The sequence below is a fragment of the Myotis daubentonii genome, chromosome 1 (genome assembly GCF_963259705.1).
Source record: "Myotis daubentonii chromosome 1, mMyoDau2.1, whole genome shotgun sequence".
Taxonomy (NCBI): domain Eukaryota; kingdom Metazoa; phylum Chordata; class Mammalia; order Chiroptera; family Vespertilionidae; genus Myotis; species Myotis daubentonii.
Window position 1 is genome coordinate 150,834,168 of NC_081840.1, and position 23,898 is coordinate 150,858,065.

Genomic DNA, 23,898 nt, shown 5'->3' on the forward strand with positions numbered 1-23,898 from the left:
TATTGCAAAAAATTCTTAAAACACAAGAACCCCACTGTTGGTAGAGATTGAAGTAGCCCATCAGAACTCATGTATCTGTTTCTTATTATATTTCAAAAGATCACTTCTCTTTTCTTCTTCACCATTCACCAATCTAACTAATATACCACAGATAACGATTATTGATTATTAACAATTAGAAAACTCTCTTGGTCAATTAGTAGAAAGCTTTATCATTGTTGTGATATTAAAGCTTGAATATTCCATTTAGTAAGATGCATTACTAAAAAGGAGTTGATAGATTTTAAAATTCCAAGAATCATCATGATTTTGTTTGAAATTGTGGCTTGTGTTTTGCTTGTAGCATAAAAAACTGACACAATTTCATTTATTAATACATAAAATTAAGTCAAATTCAGTTAGGAAAGTAAAGAATTAGAGTACTTCTTTAAAATTAAAACTATTATATCACTAACTGTTAGTTGCTTTGCAAAATTGGACAGTATTCAGTATGTAGCAAGTTACATAGCAAAATAAGAAAGACTTGTTTTGTCAATTACCCATCTATTTAGTTTGAAAGGGATTTTAGAAAAAATAAAACAATTATCAAGACAATTGCCTCAATACTTATCCTTTTTGTATGTGCAGAAATACTGATCTCATTGATTTTTATTCCATTTGATTCATGGACAAACTAAGAGTTTGCCAAAACTCATTCTCTGGCTTTATTTAAAATGAAAATACTAACAAAAATCTATAACGAAAAATAACTTAGATCAAAAGTAGTTGCAGGGTCAAGTAGGTAGTGTCTCTTTTTCCTCTCTCTCTTTCTCATCAAACACACACACACATGCACACATGTGTCCACACATACACACATATACACATACACACACAAACACATCCACATTTGTGTACTCACCTAGAGACATTTACAGTTATTCTGATGCTTTAATTCATCACAGTTAATCAAAATTCCACGTCTATGTGTCATTTCTTCCTTTTTACTGTATAATAAGCAAGTACCAGTTGAATTTTTTATTTGCCTAACTAGTCACCTTAGAAGAAATAACATTCGTCAGCATTTATTTACAGAGGCATTTCACTAAGCCTTATTCAACTTGTTCACTGTCTTTTCTTGTAATCCTGTGGATAATGACATTGAATAGATCTGCAACTACAACAGCATGCAGTAATCTTTAGAATATAATTGCACAAAATTTGTGAGGTTTGAGGTCAATGCAATTTTTCTGTTCTCTGGTGTGAAAGGACAGCAGAGGGAGCCCCTGCATGACTTAACAAAAACAAAGACAAGCAGGAGAAAAGGAGACTTTTGGATTTGGAATTATGCTTGGTGCCCTCTGCTGGACTCCCTGATAAAAGTGCGGATTTCAAAAAGAAATTTGCAAGAACTGAATTCCAAACTCAATCATAGCGTGTGTTTTTACCAGTCATCACGAAGGACATAACAGATAAAATAAAACTAATTTTAATTTATTTGAATTAAAAATTAAATGGGGGGGGGCAATGGGGAGGGGGAGGTAAGGACACATATGTAATACTTTAATCAATAAAGAAAATATAAATAAATAAATAAATGAAATAGATGACTTACTTTTTTTCATGAAGTGCGAGGTTGATTAATCAAACACATTTCTGTGAAAAATTGCATTTATCTAAAACTCTCCATAATGCTACATTTTCTAGAATTTTAATATGCAATGAATAAACTATGACATTCATATGGCAATAATTCAGGTATTTCATTTTAACATAAAATAGTTCTATAGTGGGTGGGGAAAAATCTAAGAGGGTTTTGGATAGTGCTTATACTGACTGAATGATAAGTGTGGTTAATGTGTTTTCCTTGTGAGAGCTCAGCAATTATCCCAATTACTGAGAACCATTTCAGTTTCTGCAGGCTTCTCAATTCCTTTGAGGAACCTTCCAAACACGATGTATTTTAATTCAGAGTGATTGGCAATGAAATTACTTTCAATTTTATTGTAAATATATATTAATTATAAATAAGAAATTATTTGTTACAATGTCCCCTGGGAACCAAAACATCTCTAGAGATCTCATATCATTTTATGGTAGACATATTCACTTGCAAACAAGATGTTTATGAGGTCTACTTTGCAAGCTGCTTGTCATTTAATTTGGCCAATATATTTAAACACCATGTAAAAAAGCTCTACTGTACTTTTATTTAAAAGTATAACAAGGCTGGACAATACTTCATAAATATTTTGTCATGATCTTATGAATATTGAAAGGGTCCATCTATATAAAATAAGGCAATTATTTAACAGCAAAGAGATTATTTGCTGTTTTGCTCCCAGTTTAGAATGAATGGACTAGTCATTTCTAAATTAAAAGTATTTTTAGTCTATATTTATGACATTACTTTCAAATTGTACTTAAAAGATACTTAGATGGGAACTATAATGCTGAAACATAAATGTTGCATGTCTACAACATAGCACTAACTTGCAAAAATTATACTTTTTACTCAAAAAGTTAGAAAAGTTTCTTCACAGCAAGAAAGAAAAACTTACTATTTAATCTATTGAAAATAAGCAACATTTTCTTCTCAGCTGCTCTGCAACATGAACATTTAACTTGACCAAGCCCATCAGGAATGATACGACATAAAAGAGGAAAGTTTCCAGAGTTGTTCCTTTGTGTTTGTGTTTATATAGAGTATTAAGAAAAATTGAATATCAATCTAATTTTGAAAATTAGTACTATATGTCTGTGTTTGGAGCCAAGGGCCGTACAGGAAAGAGGTAAATGAGGGCTGATGATGCATGAGTACTCATTAGTTGTATGTTAGTGTTGACCTTTAGGCATCCAATTTCTTGTATATATTTGCTTCTTTTGAAGCCAGTAAAATTTTAAGAAATAATGGCAAGTAAAGAAAAGAATCCAGGAAATCCAAGTTTTTAGCATGAAACCTGTAATATCTATCTTTTAAAAATTTTCAACAATACAAGAAGGGTAACATTGAAACTCCAAATGTTCAGAAAGTTTAATGTCAAAAATATTTATTCACATTTCTAGAAAATTGAATAGGAATTAAACTTTGATTCAGACTAAACTTTCATTTGTTCATCAGACAAATAAATATTTGGTAGCTCATACGAGTTAGGCACAATCAAATCTGGGAATGAAGTATGCTTTCATTTCACAGTAACTAACATTGATAAGCCATGTATTATATTCTCTTCTAAAATGCTAATGTAATACCAATAGAGCTAAAACACAGTTCATCCATTCACAGCAGGACATGATTTTATAGAAAGTGTTGAAATTGTTTGTTGTGAATAGCTCACTTTTAAAGGTTTATGGAGTTTAAACCTCATTTAATTGTTTTTGTTTTTTTAATTATCAAAACTTTCTGAAGGCTTTCCCTTGACTTCCTTCCCTGTTTCCTCAGTTTGGGATTGCTGTACTGGTCATATTTTGAAATAAATGATTTCTTGCTTTTTTTTTAGAGTAGGGCTATATATGGTAGGGCCCATTAACTCCAAAATCTACAGTGAATAATATTTTAACAAATATTGGCAATATGGATGAAATTACTGTGAACACTAGAAAGTACAAACTCAGTATGAAGGTGTTCAGTGTTTATGGTCTCTGTCTTTCTGTCTCTATCTCTCTCTTTTCTACCTCTCCCTCTACGTATCTCTATCTCTATATCTCTATCTATAACTCTATCTCTGGGCTTTTTTATTTTATTTTATTTTGATTTTTACTTTTTAAAAATCTTTATTGTTGAAAGTATTCCATATGTCCCCTTTTTTCCCCATTGATCCCTTTCTGCCTGCCCCACCCCCAACCCAGGCCTTCATCACCCTATTGTCTGTGTCCATGGGTTATGCATATAAGCATACAAGTCCTGTGATCTCTCTGTCATCTATTTCTAGCTCTAGCTCTCCCTATTTCCTAATTTTTGTGTGTGTGTGGAAGAAACGCAACATCTTTTATCAATGAAGTAACTCTACATTGATTTTGCCAATAATTTTATCAGTCTCACCTATACCCAGCTACCTTCCAACCCTATCTGTAATAATCCTATATAATAAAAGGGTAATATGCAAATTGACCCTAACTGCAGAATGACTGGGAATGACTGGTCACTATGACACACACTGACCAACAGGGGGCAGACGCTCAATGCAGGAGCTGCCCCCTGGTGGTCAGTGAGCTCCCACAGGGGGAGCTTTGCTCAGCCACAAACCAGGCTGACGGCTGCCAGCACAGTGGTGGTGGCAGGAGCCTGTCCCGCCTCCTCAGCAGTGCTAAGGATGTCCAACTGCAGCTTAGGTCTGCTCCCTGCTGGCAAGTGGACATCCCCCAAGGGCTCCCGTGCTGCCAGAGGGATGTCTGACTGCCAGCTTGGGCCCGATCCCCCAGGAAGCAGGCCTAAGCCAGCAGGTGGTCATTCCCCGAAGGGTCCCAGACTGCGAGAGGGCACAGGCCGGGCTGAAGGACCACCCTGAGTGCACAAATTTTTGTGCACCAAGCCTCTAGTAAAAGCATAATATGCAAATCAACCAAAAAACAGAATAGCAGAACAACCGTCCAGACCACCACGCTATGACATGCACTGGTGCCAGGCCAGCCAAGGTGGGTGTAATGCAATTGGTCAGGGGACCTGCTAACACCCCACAATCACCCCACAGAGGGGAAACCCAGGCCACCCTCTGTGGGGCAATCTATCGGGGGTCTCTATAGCACCAGGGAACCTAGGGGTGTGTGGCGGTGGATGCAGGTAGCACCAGGCCTACCAGTGTGGGCAGAGGATGGGGCCTCCAGGCAACTGGGGCTGCAAGGCAGCCAGGACTGCAAGAGCCAACCCTTGCACAAATTTAGTGCATCGGGCTTCTAGTTAGTTCATAATCTTCTCTATGCCTTCTATGTGGGAGAGGCGGGGCATATTTAACAACATAGTTTCTTGTATGCCATTGATTCTCAACTTTTTTCTCTCTAATTTTGTATCTTCCTCTGCTTGATTATTCCTCTAGCAAAAATTATATTTCCAATTTTTTGTGATGAAGTTGTATCTTTAAGAACTAATTGAAAGGTCGTTTCTTTTTTGAAGCTGCTCCTAATTTTCAACCTATGTGCTTTATCTGAACTCTCATAATATTTTCTAATGTTTTGCCTAAACATCTTTCAGGGCTGAGCATATTTATGATAGTTATATTTCATCTTCTTTCAGTATAAGTTCTAGGTACTCTAAGAGTAAGCTTTTTGAGGACCAGTGCTTCTCTGGCTGTACAAAGCATGCTGAACATGTTATTTGTAAACAAAATTTTCACAAATAATCATAATTTATAACCTGTTTATCTTCATTCAAATTACTTCTTAGTAAGAATATCCCTTGAGGTCTATCCCTTAGTAAGAATATCCCTTTAAGCAACATAATATCCCAGCCTTCAGGCTATTTTGGCTTCCAAGATGCTGTAAAGTTAGTTTATCAAATGATGCATTGTGGCATTTAGACTTAACACTTTAATTAGAATTAAAAAGTATCTTTATTGCAAATCATTTTTCAAGGAGTGAGAATTTTCAAGATTATGTTTTATATTGGAAAAATATATCTTAGAAAATTTGAAGGAAAATGATTTAGGTTTTTTTAAGTATGTGAAAGAGAAATATATATTTTCACATCCAATAAAGCTATCACAATGGGAAAATAATAGATAAAAATGGATACATATATGTAAGTAATGAATACTACACTAGAAGGAGGTGTTGCTAAGAAGAGTTTTTCTGAAATTAATTTTTGCGTACTTAACATACTGTTTGGTCAGATTTTTTAAAAAAATATATATTTTATTGATTTTTTACGGAGTGAAAGGGAGAGGGATAGAGAGTTAGAAACATCGATGAGAGAGAAACACCGATCAGCTGCCTACTGCATACTCCCTACTGGGGATGTGCCCGCAACCAAGGTACATGCCCTTGACCGGAATCGAACCTGGGACCCTTGAGTCCACAGGCCGGCGCTCTATCCACTGAGCCAAACCAGTTAGGGCTGTTTGGTCAGATTTTTAATGTCACACACACACATGAAAAGGCGATAATCATTTACTTTCTGTCACACTTTTTGATTAATATTACATAGTGATGCAATCATGATATTCATAAAAAATATATATGAACATTTAGAAATAGTCCTGTTGCAAAGATAAATATGTCCCTTTTGTCTTTTCTCTTGAACATGCAGCTTCATATCCATGTTAGGTAGAGTCACATGACAAGTTTTAATCACTGGAATATGGATGACAGCAATGTATGCCACCTCGGGCACAGCCCATAAACCTTCTCACCCAAAAAAATCCCATGTGCTCTGTATTTCCTTCAAGATGACTTCAAGGCCTTAGATCAGTAGTTCTCAACCTTCTGGTCCTTTAAATACAATTCCTCATGTTGTGACCCAACCATAAAATTATTTTCGTTGCTACTTCATAACTGTAATGTTGCTACTGTTATGAATTGTAATGTAAATATCTGATATGCAGGATGGTCTTAGGCGACCCCTGCGAAAGGGTTGTTCGACCGCCAAAGGGGTCACAACCCACAGGTTGAGCACCGCTGCCTTTGATGATAGTAGAGCTACACTATGGCAGGAGCCTTAGTCCCTGAATCATCACCTGGGCATGGCCACCAGGAAAACTTGTTGAACCATCCATGTTAGACAGTTACAGGAGAGAAAAATGTTTCATTATGTGAAACCGCTAAAATTTTGGTATTATTTGTTACAGCATTGGCCAACTCTATCATAGACACATGAGCAAGTCACACTATCTTCTTTGTGACCTGCAGATGTAGCCCATATAGAAATGTGTATAAAATGACTCAACTTATAAAACTGGATTAGAACAACCAAGAGGCAGTACACTTTTTTGGATGTGATCCAATTCAGTAAGAATAAAAATTTTCTTGAGCCACATTTTTTTTTTCCACAGTGAAATTATATTTACTGAACTACATGGAGAAAATGCTTATCTTTAAATGTTACATTACATTTATTGAGAGAATGTCACTGAGAAAACTGAGATTAACATTAAAATCTTAGTGCCTGGAATTACTTGAGAAATAACATTATGGGAATAGACCTTGTCTTTCATTTTAATGCCTGATAGCAACTTAGAGTTCACAAAGAGAATTCACATGTATTATCTCATTATATCATCAAAGGAAATTTCAAGGTAGATACTATTTGCCAATCCCTTTTGGAAATCATGCAACCAAAAGTTAAAGAGATTCCTGTCACGGTGCGGGTTGGGGGAGACGTGGAAGGGCTGAGTAGCGTAGAGTGGGGAGAAGCTGGGTAGGCGGGACCAGTGAAGGGATTGAACAAAAAAGAAAAAAGAGAGAAAGAAAACTCATGGACAGGAACAACAGTGTGGTGATTGTCAGGGGTGGGGGAAGTGTGGAGGGAGGTGGGGGTGGGCGTATAGGCGGGATAAGTGGTGATGCATGGAGACTTGACTTGAGGTGGTGAACACACAATACAGTGTATAGATGGTGTGTTGTACAATTGTGCACCTGAAACCTGTATAATTTTGTTAACCAGTGTCACCCCAATAAAGTCTAGAAAGAGAGGTACCTCTGATTCTATACAGCTAGTTGCAGCAGAGCTGGGGAAAAGTTAATCCATTCCAAACAATGAAGATACAAAGAACAAGAGGTGACCCCACCTGAGCTACCCTGTCCCAAGGTTATGGCATCTCTTCTTTATTTCAGCTGGACAAGATAAATCACATTGTGTATCTGAGTGGAATCCATTCTACCATTTCCCAGGAAGAGCCTTCTGGATGCTCAGAAACCTTAAGAGGGTCCTAATAACCAGAGTTCTATGGCAATTCTCAATACCCTATTCCTCATATGCCCACACCTGCGGGGTAGAGGGAGAGAGGGAGCTCTAGCCTGTCCATCGCCCAACCACCAGCTTCCCCTTAGAAGTCTCTGCTCTAGCTAACCTCCATGGAGAGCATTGAATCTGAAAAGCTTTTTTGTTTTGTTTTGTTTTTTGTTTTGTTTTGTTTTGTTTCCCCTGTGCCTGATGTGATTATCTGAAAGAAAGGCCGCTCCAACTCTCTGATCAGGGCACATGCCTGGGTTGCAGGCTCACTCCCCAGTAGGGGGCATGCAGGAGGCAGCCAATCATATTTCTCTCTCAGCATTTCAGGCATGAAGGTCCTACTTTAAGCTGCAAGACCATGGTGGGAAATTGGGCCCTAAACAGACTCTCCGTGGCCCTAATTCTTTGAGTTGTTTTCAGTGCCTTAAAAAAGCGTGCCTCAGACCATCCTAATCCTACTGGATAAACCACACATTGCAGAGAATATCCTATTTGTGTTTTATATGCAACATTTTTTTAATAGACAAAGATTCAAATCATTATAATACTGAGGAATTATATGTGCTTAATAAATGTTATGTGTTACATGCTTTTAAATGCATTGTCTCATGTACTCCTCACAATAAGCCAATGAAATTAATACTATTCGTGATCCTGACTTATAGATGAAAAACTTATGCTTAGAGAAGGAAGAAGGAGGTTAACTGAGTAAGGTCATAGCTGGTCAGTGAAAGAACTGACTCTGGAGGCCTCTTCTTTCTGCTACCAAAACCCTTGCTCTTAACTAATCTTGGCTTTGTTATATTATTTCTCCTTTGAAATAATAGCACTTCATCAAAAGAAATCTTAAGGTTTGAATTTGGGTGGGGGGGGAGGGGAATGAGCAGAAGGCTATAAAAATGTTCCTTACATTGAACAGGATCCATGCGTTGTGCACAGCCATCTGTCTTCATGTCTTCCTGAGAGCCAATGATATAATATTGTATTTGAAGTCCATACTAACCATAATAAATTCATAATATTTGAGACAAACTACTTATATTTTCCTTGTTCAGGAAGGTAAGAATACAGAGATACTCATCTGTGCCTGTCTAAGCACTTGGGACTGTGCTTTTTGAAATTTATATGAAAATTATGTGTATTATATAAATTGTTCAAAGTTTATGGTTCTTATTCCATTGTAAATTATAGAACATAAATTTATTATTATACCTTTATTATCAGTTTAGCTATTAAATCCTAATCAATCAAATAACAATGAAAAAACACATGAAATTATATAATAATTATAATAATTGATCTAATTAAAGTTGTATCTTTTGGATGTATATATAAAATATGAGGTAAGTACAGATTATAGAGATGGAGAATTATGATTTGATAACCAAGATTAAGTAATTGTCTCAAGGACAGATTAATTGTGAGTGTGCAAGAATAAAATTCAGTCATTCTGACAGTAGAGTTTGCCTTCTAAGCTTTCCACATCCAAACATGGCTATTGAACAGATGAGGGAAAGGATTTGTTTTACAGAAATGTCTATTGAAGTTAACCTGTTAGAAATACTCTATTTGGTGTTTTGAATATATTATTTTTAGAAAAATTCTATGCCTTGAAAGAAGTATTATTTTATGCAACAAAAGGAACCATCTCTTAAAAGAATCTGATAGTAAGTATGACGAAGTAGCCAAAAGAGTACACACCAATAACTAAATATAACAGCTTTAGATGAATTAATGGAAAAAACTTAAACATAGTCACCAATAAATTAAAGAAAAAGAGGTGGGGGTGAGAAGTCAAAGTATTTATTTTCATTCAATCTAACATCATCCAAAGGTATTTTTAGCAATTTATCCTCACCCAAGATCATGCTTTCATTGATTTTAGAGAGAGGAAGGGAGAGAGAGAGAGAATCATCAATATGAGAGTGTAACATTAATCGGTTGTCCCCTGCATGTACCCCAATCAGAGGATTGAGTCTGCCACTGGGCATATGCCCTGACACTACAACCAATCGAACTACACCTGCCTGGGCCAAAGAAATTTTTAAGAGCTAACTTAATTGAACTTTTACTGAGCACTGAACTGTTACTGAGCACTGTCTTAAATGCTTTATTTTAATTAATTTTTTAATTCCAAAGTACCTGAAGGTTATTATTCCCCTTTTCTATATAAGGCAACTATAGTATGAAATGGTTTGTAATGAATGTTCATTTCTAATAGTCTACACCATGATTTAAGCCCAAGTCTGACTCCAGCTCTCTTGCTTTTATTATTATGATTTTATCATCATCATTATTAGTAAGAGCTGTGTATTAATGAAGTTTTCCATTTCAAACATTCTGCTAAATTCAAAACCTAAATTATGCTACTGCAGTTTACGTATATTATGTCTCCGAAAAGCAACCATATTGAGTCTACTGAGGCTGTAAGTCAAGTGACTTTCTGTCTGACAACATCATAAACTCCATCTGGAATCTGAAAATAAAGCTGCTCTTTGCCTCTTGCACCGTCATTAGTCATATAGATTTTTTTGGTTGGAAGTTGGCAGTAGGACAAAGTGGAAAACTCACAATCTACTGGGGACAGACATTCCTTTAGGAGAACGGCTTAGATGAGTGCCTTCACTTTAACTCTTTCCGAAACTATTTTGTGTGTGTATGGAAGGACCACTTGGCACTGTCAATAGCTACGCAAATGACCTCTCCTGTACCGCTCAACATTCTACTTTCTTTTTACCTCTTCGGTTTCAGCCAGGTTTAAATCCTGGCTCTCCCACTTAGCAGCTCTGTGAGCAGGAGCAAACTATTTAATTCGCCTCTGCAACAGAATCCTATAAAATATACGTAAAAATCCTATAAAATAAAAGTTAAAGAAAATGCATGCCTGATTAGGTTATGATAAGGGTCAAATGAGATAAGGCATGTACGGTGCCTAGAACAGTTTCCAGCACTTAGCAAATGCTCGCTCAATAAATGTTAAATACACAAATAAAATTGAAAGAGCCAGAAATAGATTTCATGGATTTCCAGTTAATTAATAAATCATTGTAGATCGATGCTAAACTTTTAAAAGCGCCTTTTCAGATCTGTGGGATATTTTCCCATTTTACTGTAGTAGTGAAGAAACTGAAGTTAGAGCAATTAATTGTCAGGACACAGCGTTTCAAACAATATGAATGTAAGGTTCCATAAACTACTAAGAACTGGCACAGTCCAACTGTTATTTTTTCCTAAAGTGTAATTTTTTTCCCTTTGCTGACAGAAATGGTATATCTGAAGCTTTTCATATTCTGAAGAGAATTTGATATTTCTCCTCATTCATATGTTATCTCTTGTAGAGACAGTTTTCCCTCTTTAATGAGAGAAAAAAATGGATTTGGATTTACAAATATAAATTCTAGCAACATCATTGCCATCTATCTGTAGAAAAGAGTATTTATAGAGGCACGGGCTTCACGCTTGAGATACTCAGAGAGACACTGCTCCCAGCTACAATCAGGGAACAGATTCGTGCAGTATCTAAACCTAAAAAGCACAGTCTTCTCAGATTCTTCAATGTAAGTTGTGTTACAGGCTCAAATAATCTGGTGGCAATGTAAAGAACATAGCTCATAGAGCTATATATATATGTTCAAATCCTGAATCCACCATTTAAGAGCTACCTATGTATCTTTGGACAAATCATTTAACTTTCTTGAGCTGGAATTTTTTTCCAACAGCCCATACTTGATAGAAAAATATATGTAAACATGTGTCTAAAGAACTTATTGCACAGCCCTGCAGATGGTAGCTATTGGAATTTGAGTTGATTTAAGCATTAAATAGCAGGTTGAAAGAGGGGCCTTTAGACATCCCAAACATGGGATTCCTTAAGTCTATGAATCTTCAAATTCTGACATACAGCTCTCTCTACACACACAAAATGTATGCCTACCTTGTGTAATTCAAAATCCCTACCCTACACATGATAAATAGAATCATCCAGCTGTGGTCAGTAAATTATGAAAAATCAGTACTTTCTGCTTAAAGATTAAAGAGGTATTCCAGATACCTCTCATTGTCAAATATTGTGCTCATCACCTTATTAAATCTATGCCTGCTAATACCCAAGCCTGTTTCACCACTGATGTGAAAATCAGCAGACACACAAATAGCAACAACACAACTCTCTTTATGAAAGTACATCTTCTAATATAATAATCAGATTAATCCGAGGACTTTTGGATATTGTGGAAAATGTACATTCATGGTTTAATACAGCCTTCCTGATTAATAAATTGAATAAGCCAGAATAGGAAGGAGAGAGAGATAGTGTGTTAGATTGGAGGGAAACTCCCTAGGATTCGTCTCATAATATTTAAAATATCTAATAGCTGATGAGGGTACATCTTTGATTCAAAACACTTCATGAAACATAATCAAACTTAGAGGACCAGAGACCACGCTACAGTTCATCAGAATAAAATGTAGGCATTTTCTACTGATGGCTCTGGAACTTAAAAAATATTGCACTTTAGCCCAGAGGGTAAACTGGGAAGATGGAATTTTCTATCCAGAAAAACGAGTAGGTACTATTCAATTTCTGATCATAGCTGATGCTAAAATGGGCTAATTGCTGACTTTGTGGAATGATACATAGAAGAGGAAAATCTTTCCTGATCTCACTGTTGACATAAAAGCATTAAGTTGATAACAATCTAAAAGTTCAACTTTTAGCTTTAAAATATTAATTCTCAATAGACATAGCAATTTTAATTTTCTGCCTTAACCAACTTCACATCATGAACATGAAAAAGTAAGAAGGAAAGAAAGAGAATAGAAGGAAAGAAAGAGAATAGAACGGAAAGGAGTAAAAGGAAGATTAAAAAAAGAGAGGCAAAGAAAAACCTGATATTACTGATATTACAGATCTGAAGAAACTTGTTAATGAGAGTATGTATCATGGAACAATATTTGATTATATACATCTTTATATTATTTTGATTCTTATCTTAAAATATTTATTTTACTCATTATCAAGATATTTCCATTTTTCAAAACCTATTTTCTTCACTCTAAGGCTAAGATATAAGGATGCTTTGCCTTTTTCACCTTTTATTTCTATTCATCCTCCCTTTTTCCTTTATATGACTGTTCCTTCGGCTACTCATAAAAGTGACTATGAGTCTGAATATAAAAAAAAATGCTATTCAAGATATGAATTCTGATTTTGATTCTCTCATGATACTTTGTGTTAATGGAGGGAAACCTCATACACACACATTTTTCTTCTTTTAAATAATAGCTTCCAGAAGTAGCTATGTCCTGGCCACAGGAGAGATTCTCATGAGATGATTGATCTAAAATTTCTTTTAAGGCTATAAAGGACTTTATAAATTCAAGAAAGTACATTAAGAAAATATATCCCCAAACAACAATTCACCAATGAGATAAGCAAGAATCTTGACTTTCCTGATTTTCATATATATTCCTAACATTTGAGTCCATTGAGGCCATATTAAAAGCCTACTCTTCTGGAAAATATTATAGGATTTTAAAAATATGGCTATAAGGAGCAAAAGAAGATTTGAGTCTCTGGAGGAAAGATCTACTGATTGAATGCCATATAGAAAACAATTTATTCACCTTATGAAGATGAAAGGATGAAAAGACCCCATAGGGTAATAAAACTTAATCCATATTTTTGGACCTCAAGAGTCTGTCTTATTGAGCTTGGTAGTTGGAAAAGTATCTGTAATATCTAAAAGTATTTGTAAAGAAAACCTAAATAGTGTCCAAGGAAATTTTCTAAATAAATTTTTAAAACTTTACTGTATTTAATTATCTCTCTACTGCTTTATTTGAGAAAAATCCATTTAGAATTATTAAGTCATTATTTTTGGAGCTTGTTCTGCACTAGAATAACCAAAACAATTCTAAAAGTAATTAATATATAACTGCAATGTACTAACTTTACTAAGTCACTTTGCAAAAGCAAAATGGTTTTTATATTTAGAATATTTGCAAGTAATTAATTTAAATACCTACAGTTTTGTTATAGAAAACCTTTCTCAAGGAGTAGGACTGATAAATTAGTGTACATCTATATGGCCACTAAGGCCTATAGAATTTGTTAACTCATGAAATGGGACTAAATCATAAAGATAAATACAAAATGGCATGGCTACTATTGGTGGGGGTGTGGGCGGCAGACAACAAGAAGGGTAAAAGAAAGTGGTTAAAGAAAAAGAGAAATGGGGAAATAGTTGATAAGGACTGCAAGAAAGAAAGAAGGCAGAGATTGACCAAGAAATAGCCCAAGTGAACTTCTCTTTTCCATAGGTATCTGTCATCATGGAATTTAAGCTCTTTGAGCAATTTTGATATCCCGGTACATAACTGAGCACTGTCCTTGATGTGGTTTACTCCACCTGAGAAAAGAGTGAATGGGTAATGGTCTGAGAACCCACATATTTTGCCTGGTCTCGGGTTTCAAGATTGACCTCTGGGATGGGTGCAATGCATTACAGACTTTCTCAATAGAAACCAGGCTACAGTAGTATACTGCTGGGAAATTTTTGACACCCAAAAACTTTATTATAAATAGGAATATTGACTCCCACTAACAAGCTAACCTTGGTCAAATCTTCTGAGTTTCTAGGACTTAACATTTTTTTAAGGTTGTATTCTCAATGGCTTTAGAGAGCTATCAATAACCCACTGGGCAAAGACCATGCCCATTTAGGAACTATGAAGGGTATAAATTTATATAACTTCCTATAGGGGCAATATTTTATTGATAATCAGAATTATAAGCTTAACTTTTGCCAGTCAATATCAGAAGGAAAGTTGTTGTGGGTGCAGTGGTGGAGATTAAACAGATTTTTTCCAAAGTACATTTTATGGAATGCAAAACTAAATAGACTCTCTCCTTGCAAAATATTTCTTTGATAAAATATGTTTAGAAAGCAATGTATTTGTGTATGTACATGTATATATATATATACATAATCATATATATATAATTTTAATAACCTCCTTGGATATTAAAAAGTCACATTAGCCTATAGTAAGTACACACATACCACTACACACAGTAAAGGCTCTGAAAATTCTGAAAAGCATACCATTTCCCAAACATTTCTGTCCACTGATTTCATTGCATATTTAGAAACATTGCTGTTGAAGAATGCAGTTTGATCTGTGGGAGCCCCATAAGATATGTAAACAAAATGCAGAAAAGAGCCATAGCTTGTTTGGCTCAGTGGATAGAGTATCAATCTGTGGACAGAAGGGTCCCTGCTTCGATTCCAGCCTAGGGCACATGCCCAGGTTGCTGGCTCAATCCCCAGTGGGTTGTGTGCAGGAGACAGCCAATCAATGATTCTCTCTCATTATTGATGTTTCTATCTCTCTCTCCCTCTCCCTTCCTCTCTGAAATCAATAAAAATATATTTTTTAAAAAATGCAGAAAAGAGTACAAACTTCCAGTTACAAGATAAATGAGATCTAAGGATCTCATGTGAAACATGGTGACTATAGTTGATAATCTGCATTATATCATTGAAATTTGCTAAGAGAGTAGAACTTATATGTTCTCACCAAAATAAATAAATATACACATGCATGCATACATACATACCTACATACATATACAAGTGAAGTGATGGATGTGTCAATTAACTAGATGGGGAATTATTTCACTATGTGTATGCATATTACATCACTATGATGTACACTTTAAATATCTTACAATTTTATTTTCAATGATTCTCAATAAAGCTGGGAACAAAATGCAGGGAAAAATGGAGTACACAGGTAATAAATTACCTTAATAGAGGTTATTTCAGCCCTAATAAAACAAATGTAAATGCCTGAAAAATTCTGCACACTAAGGACTTTTGCATTGCGTTTTGTGTATCCTCACTAAGTGGTCCTCAATTCTGGCTGAACATTAAAATTGCCTGGGAATCTTTTTAAACATGAAAAGTGAGTCTGGCAATTAATTTGGGCTAGAGCCAGAGCACCAGCATTACAAAAAGTTCTCGGATGACTTCAGTGGTGTCAGGTTGAGAATCACAAATGAAATCACAAATGTAAAAATTTTTGTGGAGTTGATTTTGAGACGGATGAAAATGTTTAAGTTATAACTGGAGGGTTTTGATCAGCCCAGCCTGCTGTGGCATGGCCTTGTGTAAAGGATGGTTGTAACTGCTGCCAGCTTCGAACTCCTCTCATTCAATGCTAGCTCAGCATCAGCCTTGTTCTCTTCCCTCCTATTCTGTCCTGCTTTGCTTTAATGTGTAAGCCCTCTTGTTATGCTCTCTCCTTCAGGTTCCTTCCCCTCCCTCCTGCTCCGGCCTTTTAGAAAAGAGTTTTAGTGCTGCTCCTCTTCTGACTGGGAGGAACCACTCACAGATGAAAACAGCTTCCTTGGTCACACAACTGAGGATAATTGGATTTGCTATCACTGACTATCTAAATCAGTGGTTCTCAACCTTGGCTGCATATTAGAATCACCTGGGAATCTTTTTAAAATCCTGATTTCTGGGCCTCATCCTCTGGAAATTCTGTTTCTTTGTGATGGGGTGGGGCCACAACATGAGTAACAAAGAAACAGAATTTCCGGAGGATGAGGCCCAGAAATCAGGATTTTAAAAAGATCCCCAGGTGATTCTAATGTGCAGCCAAGGCTGAGAACCACTGATCTCTATGCACATAGGGCAATATAAGGCACTTTTTTTTTTCCGAGCTGCTTTAGGAGGCCAAAAATACAAGCAGTTACCGGGGTAGAAAATCTCATACTCTAGCACAGGGAGCAAGTAGCGCCGCCCATTCTTAGAGCACTACTGCCTTTCATGGGCAAGTTGCTTTCTTCCTAACTGGATTTCAGGTGGTATAGGATAGCTCAGCCTTCTGTCTGTATTACCTATGCAGGTTCTGTGTTATAAATATACATATTAAGTGTTCACCAGTATCCAACTTTCTTTTATTACCATTGTTGAAGGACTGCTTACTTTTTTACTTAATGAAATTGTGGATTTGGTTGTCAACTCCCAACAATAGGAATAAGCAACTGGTGTTTATCTCTCTTTGTTTTGGCGGGGGGGTTGGGGGGGGTATGGCAGGGGTGCTGGTTCAGGGAGTGTGTACTACTGTATAGGAGGGAATCTTTAACAGATAGTTTTATATTTTTGCCAAATAGTTCTGCAAACATGAAACACTGAAAATAAAAGAACAAAAGCTAATATTTATTAAATACACATGTGAGGAAGAGGAATTGAAGGGAAATAAGGAGGAGGAGGGAGGAGAAAGGAGATGAAGTCTGAAAGAAGGAAAAGAGAACAAGAAAAAGACAGCATTTAGGATAAAATGCTGAGAGCTCAGTTGCTTCCACCTAAAAGTCTGTTATTAAATAACTTCATAGTGTTCTTTTCTTATTCTTGCAGCCTAGATACTGACAATTTAGCTCAAATCCCTATAAAGTGATTTACTTGAAAGTGCTTCTTTCAAAAAAAATCCACAAAATTGAGTCAAATGATCTCTTCTCTACTCTAGCCATCAATTTTTGTTATCTGTACCAGCAAGGGAGTGATGTTTGTGCTTTTTTTTTCTGTCTTGACTATGTTAAAAAGAAACCTGTTTTTTATCAAGCACTCACTGACTTTTTTGAAAATGTCATAGTCTAAAACATCAAAATATATAAACCAAGATAACTTTTTAAATGAAAAATATCATCTCTATATAGGAAAATTAATCATCTTTCCAGACTGAACCTAACCACTAAATCTAAGAGGTTGAAAGTATCTAATCACCTGTTCTCACATCTCAGGAGAACTAAAAGGACTTACATTTTAGAACAGGATCTCTAAGAGTCCCTTGAATTTCTGAGCCAACAAAAGGAGTTTGTGCTAGTTTTCTATGCCTCCTTTACATATTGAAAGTTCATCGGTCCATATATTCACACCATGTTGTACACATCACTTTTATTATCATTTGGTACTTTGGTGAATTAATATGCAAAACCCACTTTACGTATTTAAGAAAATTCTACAGAATGTCCTATCATGACAAATCAAATGGGAAGGGCTTCTGGAACCCAGGCGCCATGGTTCCCAGCAGGCATGGAGAGGAGCCCAGTCAGTGAGAGACATCCTGGGGAAGCTATGGGAGGTAACAGGCTCCTCAGGCAGCAGGACCCACTTCAGCAAAAGACATGCATTCAATGTTTTATGGATCTCTTAGCCTTGGACAATGGACGTACCTATTTTTTGGACTGATGAGATGCAGTGAGCTAACGTAAGGGAATGACTACAATGTCATTTGGAGCCGAAGAGATCTTGTAAAGAACACCATGAGAGATCACACCCAAATGGAGATGCAGACATGACTTTCGTCCTCACCATATTCTGACTTCAAACTCTTCTGTTTGTCAGTCTTCTCATGCTTTATCTAAAGAAATAATAAATATAATATGTACTCCCTTTACTTTTCCCCTTCCTTCTATCTGGCCTTCGACAGGCTATTCAGTAACTCAGTAGCCTCTCATCCATCAATTTTGCTGCATTTGAAGAGTATGGCTATGAGGGAAAGGGAATAAAACACACTCCATTAATTTCCCTAGTTTTCATTGCTCAGAAACTATGATGACAGCATATCAGATGAAACTCCTGTAGTGCAATCTCCTACTTGAATCAAGTCCAGGTGTCCAGGATATCACCAGCCCCATTCCCGCTCATAGTTCATACTGTATCACCAGATTGGGCAATGGACCTACTAACAACATAACATTCCTGAAATGTGAAGTCCAAAGTTATGTCTATTGGCCAAATGGCATGAGGCCAGGTTATGGAGCCTTGAAAATAAACAGAAATATTAATTCACTAAAAGTTGTTGGGCATGGACGTAACAAGGTAAGACTTGCTTTGGAGTGAATAGCCTGGGAGTCAGACATAAATTATGACAAAATAGAAAAAGATTGGTATGAGATAAGAACTATGAAATTTATAGTATTGCAGGTATAGATGAAAGTCTTGAATGGAGAAAAGAAAGTGAATTAAGATAATATTTAGCCTGGCTGGTGTGGCTCAGTGGTTGAGTGCCAACCCATGAACCAAAAGGTCATGGGTTCAATTTCTAGTCAGGGCACATGCCCAGGTGCAGGCTCTATCCCCAGTAGGAGGCATGCAGGGGGCAGCCAATCAATGTTTCTACCTCTCTACCCCTCTCTCTTCCTTCCTCTCTAAAAAAATCAATAATAACAATTTTTTAAAAAATATAATCTTTAAGAGAAATATACTTTGAGAAATTAAGATCTAACTAAATCTAAATAACAAAAGACATAAAAAGGTGATAAAATCCTCCAAGATGGACACAGTGTGCTAGGAAGTTGACTTTGGTTTTAGAGATGTTCAGTTTGAAGCAAAGGCAAGATATATAAGTAAATCCAACAGGTGCCTGATGATTCTGAAGGGACACTTCAGTGGGAAGGCAGAGCTGGAGCAAGACATGGAGGAGACAAAATGTAGAGGTGATATATGAAGCTGTGAGTGGGTGAAGAGGGAGTTTCAAAAGGTAGCGATGCCAGAAGAAGAAAGGAAAAAGAAATTATAGATACAAGGAAATTAAGAGTGCGAAAAGTTGACAAATCAAAAGAAGAGAAACTCAAAAGGAGAGGGTAGCATGGGGTGGGAAGAGCACCAGTGTAGTAAATACAGATTCTAGATTTTTAATCTGGGTCTACTATTACTATGCTCTGACAAACCTTCCCTAAATGAAGTTTTTAGTGTGTAAAATAAGGGATTAAGATGAGATCAGTCTTACCCACAAGAAGTTACACATAAGATTTTAAGTCTTAAACAAAATAAAGAGTCCAGTGTTCAAATACACTTTGGAAATGTTTGTTTAAAACACTATTAAACAGATTTTCTTTACTACGGAATTTATCATGACTCCCCAAGATTGGCGTTACAGTTTGCAATGTTTTCTAAGTTATTTGAAAAAGAACACTGTGTGTGTGTGTGTGTGTGTGTGTGTGTGTGTGTGTGTGTGTAGTATCTCAAAGGATAGGTCCCATCCCATGGAACTATAAAAAGTCCTAGTCTGGAAGATTTCTAATGGCCCTTTCAACTCCAGGGTTTTATGGATCCATCAGACACATAATATGACTCCTGAAAATTTATTTAACATTAATGATGATACAGAAATGCTAACATCATCATTAAATGTCATCTTTAAATCCATAAATGTGCATTTATTATTTCAAACTGTTTCTGATCCATGTTTATCACTGTTATTCTAAACAGTCAAAAATGACACATTAATAATAGTTCTTCAAACAAATTATGTTCTTAAAAATTTGAAGCTTATTTCTGTCAAATAAAAATTTTTTATTATGTAAGGTGATAGATGTGTTAACCAACCTTATTGTGGTAGTCATGTCACAATATAAATATATCAAATCATCATGTTAAACTTAGCATGTTAAAATTAAACCATCAACTTAAACTTACACAATGCCATATGTCAATTACATCTCAATAAACCTAGAAAAATACTTTTTTACCTTTGCACAATGGGTAAAGAACCCAACTTTTTTTTCTCAAAACCAACAGATTAAAAATTAAGAGAAAAAAATGTCTTTATGCAGAATTTATGGTATATTTATTTTTTGCTCCAACTCTGAAGAAAACAGACCAACTCACCAGTCTTATCTGACTACCACATTAGCAATAGTTCTTTTACTCTCCCTGCTCCTGTTCTTGCTGATTTCTGACTGATGTTCAAAAGCACTCTTGCTCATAGATAGAACTGAAGATTTTCTTGAGTTGGCCCTGCTCACTCTACAGAGCAACCCCAATTTCCCAGGAACCTGGTGCAAATCGAAAGGACAATGACACCAAACTGTGTTCTTCCAACCTATATTCAGAGATTTAACTTGGTGATTTTTAAGCAAATTTTGTATGCATAGCAAACATATCAAATGATATCAAAGCAAATGTTAATCATAAAACTATTGATATTTTCTATTTCTACTGCTATTATTCTTAGTTCTAGTATAAACATGTATTTATTTTATAATCAGACATCTTTTCAGGTTTGTTACATGGTTTCTAAACACTTAAAAATTATAACAAACAGAGTGAAGGATTGAGAAGTGAGAATAGAAATTTAGAGGCAGTTGCTTTGACAGCAATGAAGTGACGATTGACAGGCTGATATCAAGGTGACAGAAAAGGGAACACTGTGAAATCTATTACTACATAGGAATGGATGTTCATTTCCTATATTGAACATGAGTAATTAAGAAAAGGTTAAATATAGTGCAATAGCCTGTGTGTTAGAAAACACGAAAATGTACATATATTTCACACAAATTTAATCCCAAATAATAAAAAAAATAAATTGTTTGACACACAAAGGAGTAAGGTTGAGTGATTAGGAAAATTTTAGTTAATGAACCACCACTTCCTTTGCTGCTGGGGAAATGAGACATCAATATAGTTTCACATAAATATGTACTGAATTGTACTAGATATGGTCAGATATTTTCTACTGTTTAGTTTTTGTCAAAATGTTGTTGTTAAAGTCTATTAACTTTAATTTGCTTAGTGAAAAACATCAAGGACCCATTTTTAATTATTTGACCACACGAATTCCAAACAAGGAAAATGATGCCTTTCGCTATCATGGTACAGAAGGTTATGATGGCGAGGTAGGCTATCTGGCTGTCTGCTAAGAGGCCTCACTATCCTGTCCCGGGGATCCCCATCGTGCAATATTTTCCTACAGAGTTTTCCTACAAAAATACAGGAAATACCAGACAGTTTTTAAAGGAAATCTGGTCAATTCTTATTTTTCTTAATTCCAAATTTACAACATTTTAATCACTTTGAACCTCAAATGAGACCCTCAATTTTCAAGAGGTTAGAATGAATGTGTAGCTTTCCTCATGCAGGTTAGAAAACCTAAATCAATTATCAGTTTAAAATTAGCCCTATAATTTTTTTTTCATACACCAGTATTTCCCAACTCATACTATATATTTTTTTTCTTCAATAAGCACCTAACAGAAAACATTGCCAATTTCTGGGTTGGCCCTTTCAAAGTAGAGTTTGCTCAAGGACAGCATAATTTGAAAATTGGATACTAATACTATTATATAAAAGTGATTCTATATTCAATTACTCCATCTTTTGGAGATATGGATCAGAAACATTAAATCCCCTGGGCACTTTCATTCCCTTGTGTTTGAAACATCTGGGGTATCTTTAGATATCAATGTAGTAGCTGCAGCATCCATACAAATGTCGGTATGGAAGTGTGTCCTCATTTCATACACATCACAAACTGAAGCTAAGCTGGTCACAAAGTTTTAAACAAAACTTAAAGTATACATCCCTCTAGTTTAAAAGAGCCTAGTAATATTAAAAGCACTTTTTAGCCTTTCTCCAAATAGGAAAAGTTTATGATAGAGAAAGTGATGAATGATATTTGTCAATAGATTTCTTGGTAGGTGGTCATGCCTCTTTCTAATTTCTCTAATAACACATGATTGTCATCATAAGTCTATTTCCATCTGGTGAAATGCCAGCTCATGCCATATATCTTTTTTTTTTCAGACACTAGATATATGTTAGACAATGAAAACTTTCACATATAAGTTAATTTACCTCTGAAAGAAAGTCAAGTTAGCATGTCTTACAAGAGCACTTAACCATTAGCAATCTTTTTTGTTAAAAGAGAAAAATATCCTGAAAAATAAATGGTGTCTACAACTCAAAGTTACACGTGGCATTCTAGTTACAAAAGACAGGTAGAAAAATGTTATTTAAGCCCAGCCAGCATGGCTCAGTGGTTGAGCGTTGACCTATGAATGAGGAGGTCATGGTTCAGGGAACATGCCCTGGTTGTGGGCTTGATCCCTACTGTGGGGCATGCAGGAGGCAGCTGACCCATGATTCTCTCTCATTATTGATGTTTCTCTCTCTCTCTCTCTCTCTCTCTTCCTCTCTGAAATCAATAAAAATATTTTTAATGTAATTTAAGAAAAGTACACTAAAAGATCCTAAGGTTCCAGTAATGCTTAAAATCCAAAAATAGTTCTCTTATATCAAAGGCAAGAAACAAAAACACCCTTAATGTAACAACATATTTGGGTTTTCTCAAATTTTAAGATGAGCTATGATCTCTATTTTCTTCCTAAAAATATTTTAAAGGCTTCATAATCTTCCCTTTGCCCTATCATCCTCCATGAGCTGTGTTTGTAGTACTTCAATAAGTATTCCACTTTGTTATCTAGAGATGGGCTTTTCAGCATGAATGACCTACTTTATAGATAGATTAAGTTCAAATCTCACTTAGGAGAAAATTACACAGCAATCAAGAATTTAACTGAGTGGAAATTGTATTTAATGCACACTTTCTTTTTCAAAATTGCACATGTACTCATCATTGTAAATAGTTTACATAAAAAGAAGAAATTGTTTCTGAAATCTCATTTTTTTGGACACAGCAAAGAATTATTTGTTTATTCCCAAATAATGCTTAACTTTCTTCTAATAACTTTTGATATTCTGAAATTTAATTTTTGTTAGCAAGAAGAATATTCTGTCACTAAAATCAGGAATTACTTAAATTACACTTAAGTAGCCTGGTCGGTGTGATTTAGTGGTCGAGTGTCACCCCAGGAACCAAGAGATCACCTAGGTTGTGGGTTCAATCCCCACTGGGGGATGTGCGGGAGGCAGCCAATCAATGATGTTCCTCTATAGTCGATGTTTTTATCTCTCTATCCCTCTCCCTTCCTCTCTCTCTAAAAAATCAATAAAAGCATATTTTTAAAAAGATAAATTGCACTTAAATAAAGTTAAGAAAGTACTACAGCAAAGTACTATGCTGTCATCCTACAGCATAGTACCAAAGCACACATTTCTTGTAGATTGGCGTCATAATACATGGTTGTCTACCTAATGGACCAGAATCAAATTATACAGCTATGCAGTGGCAAATGACTCAGTGCACTTCTACCTTCTTCACAAGCCACATGAAGAGATTCA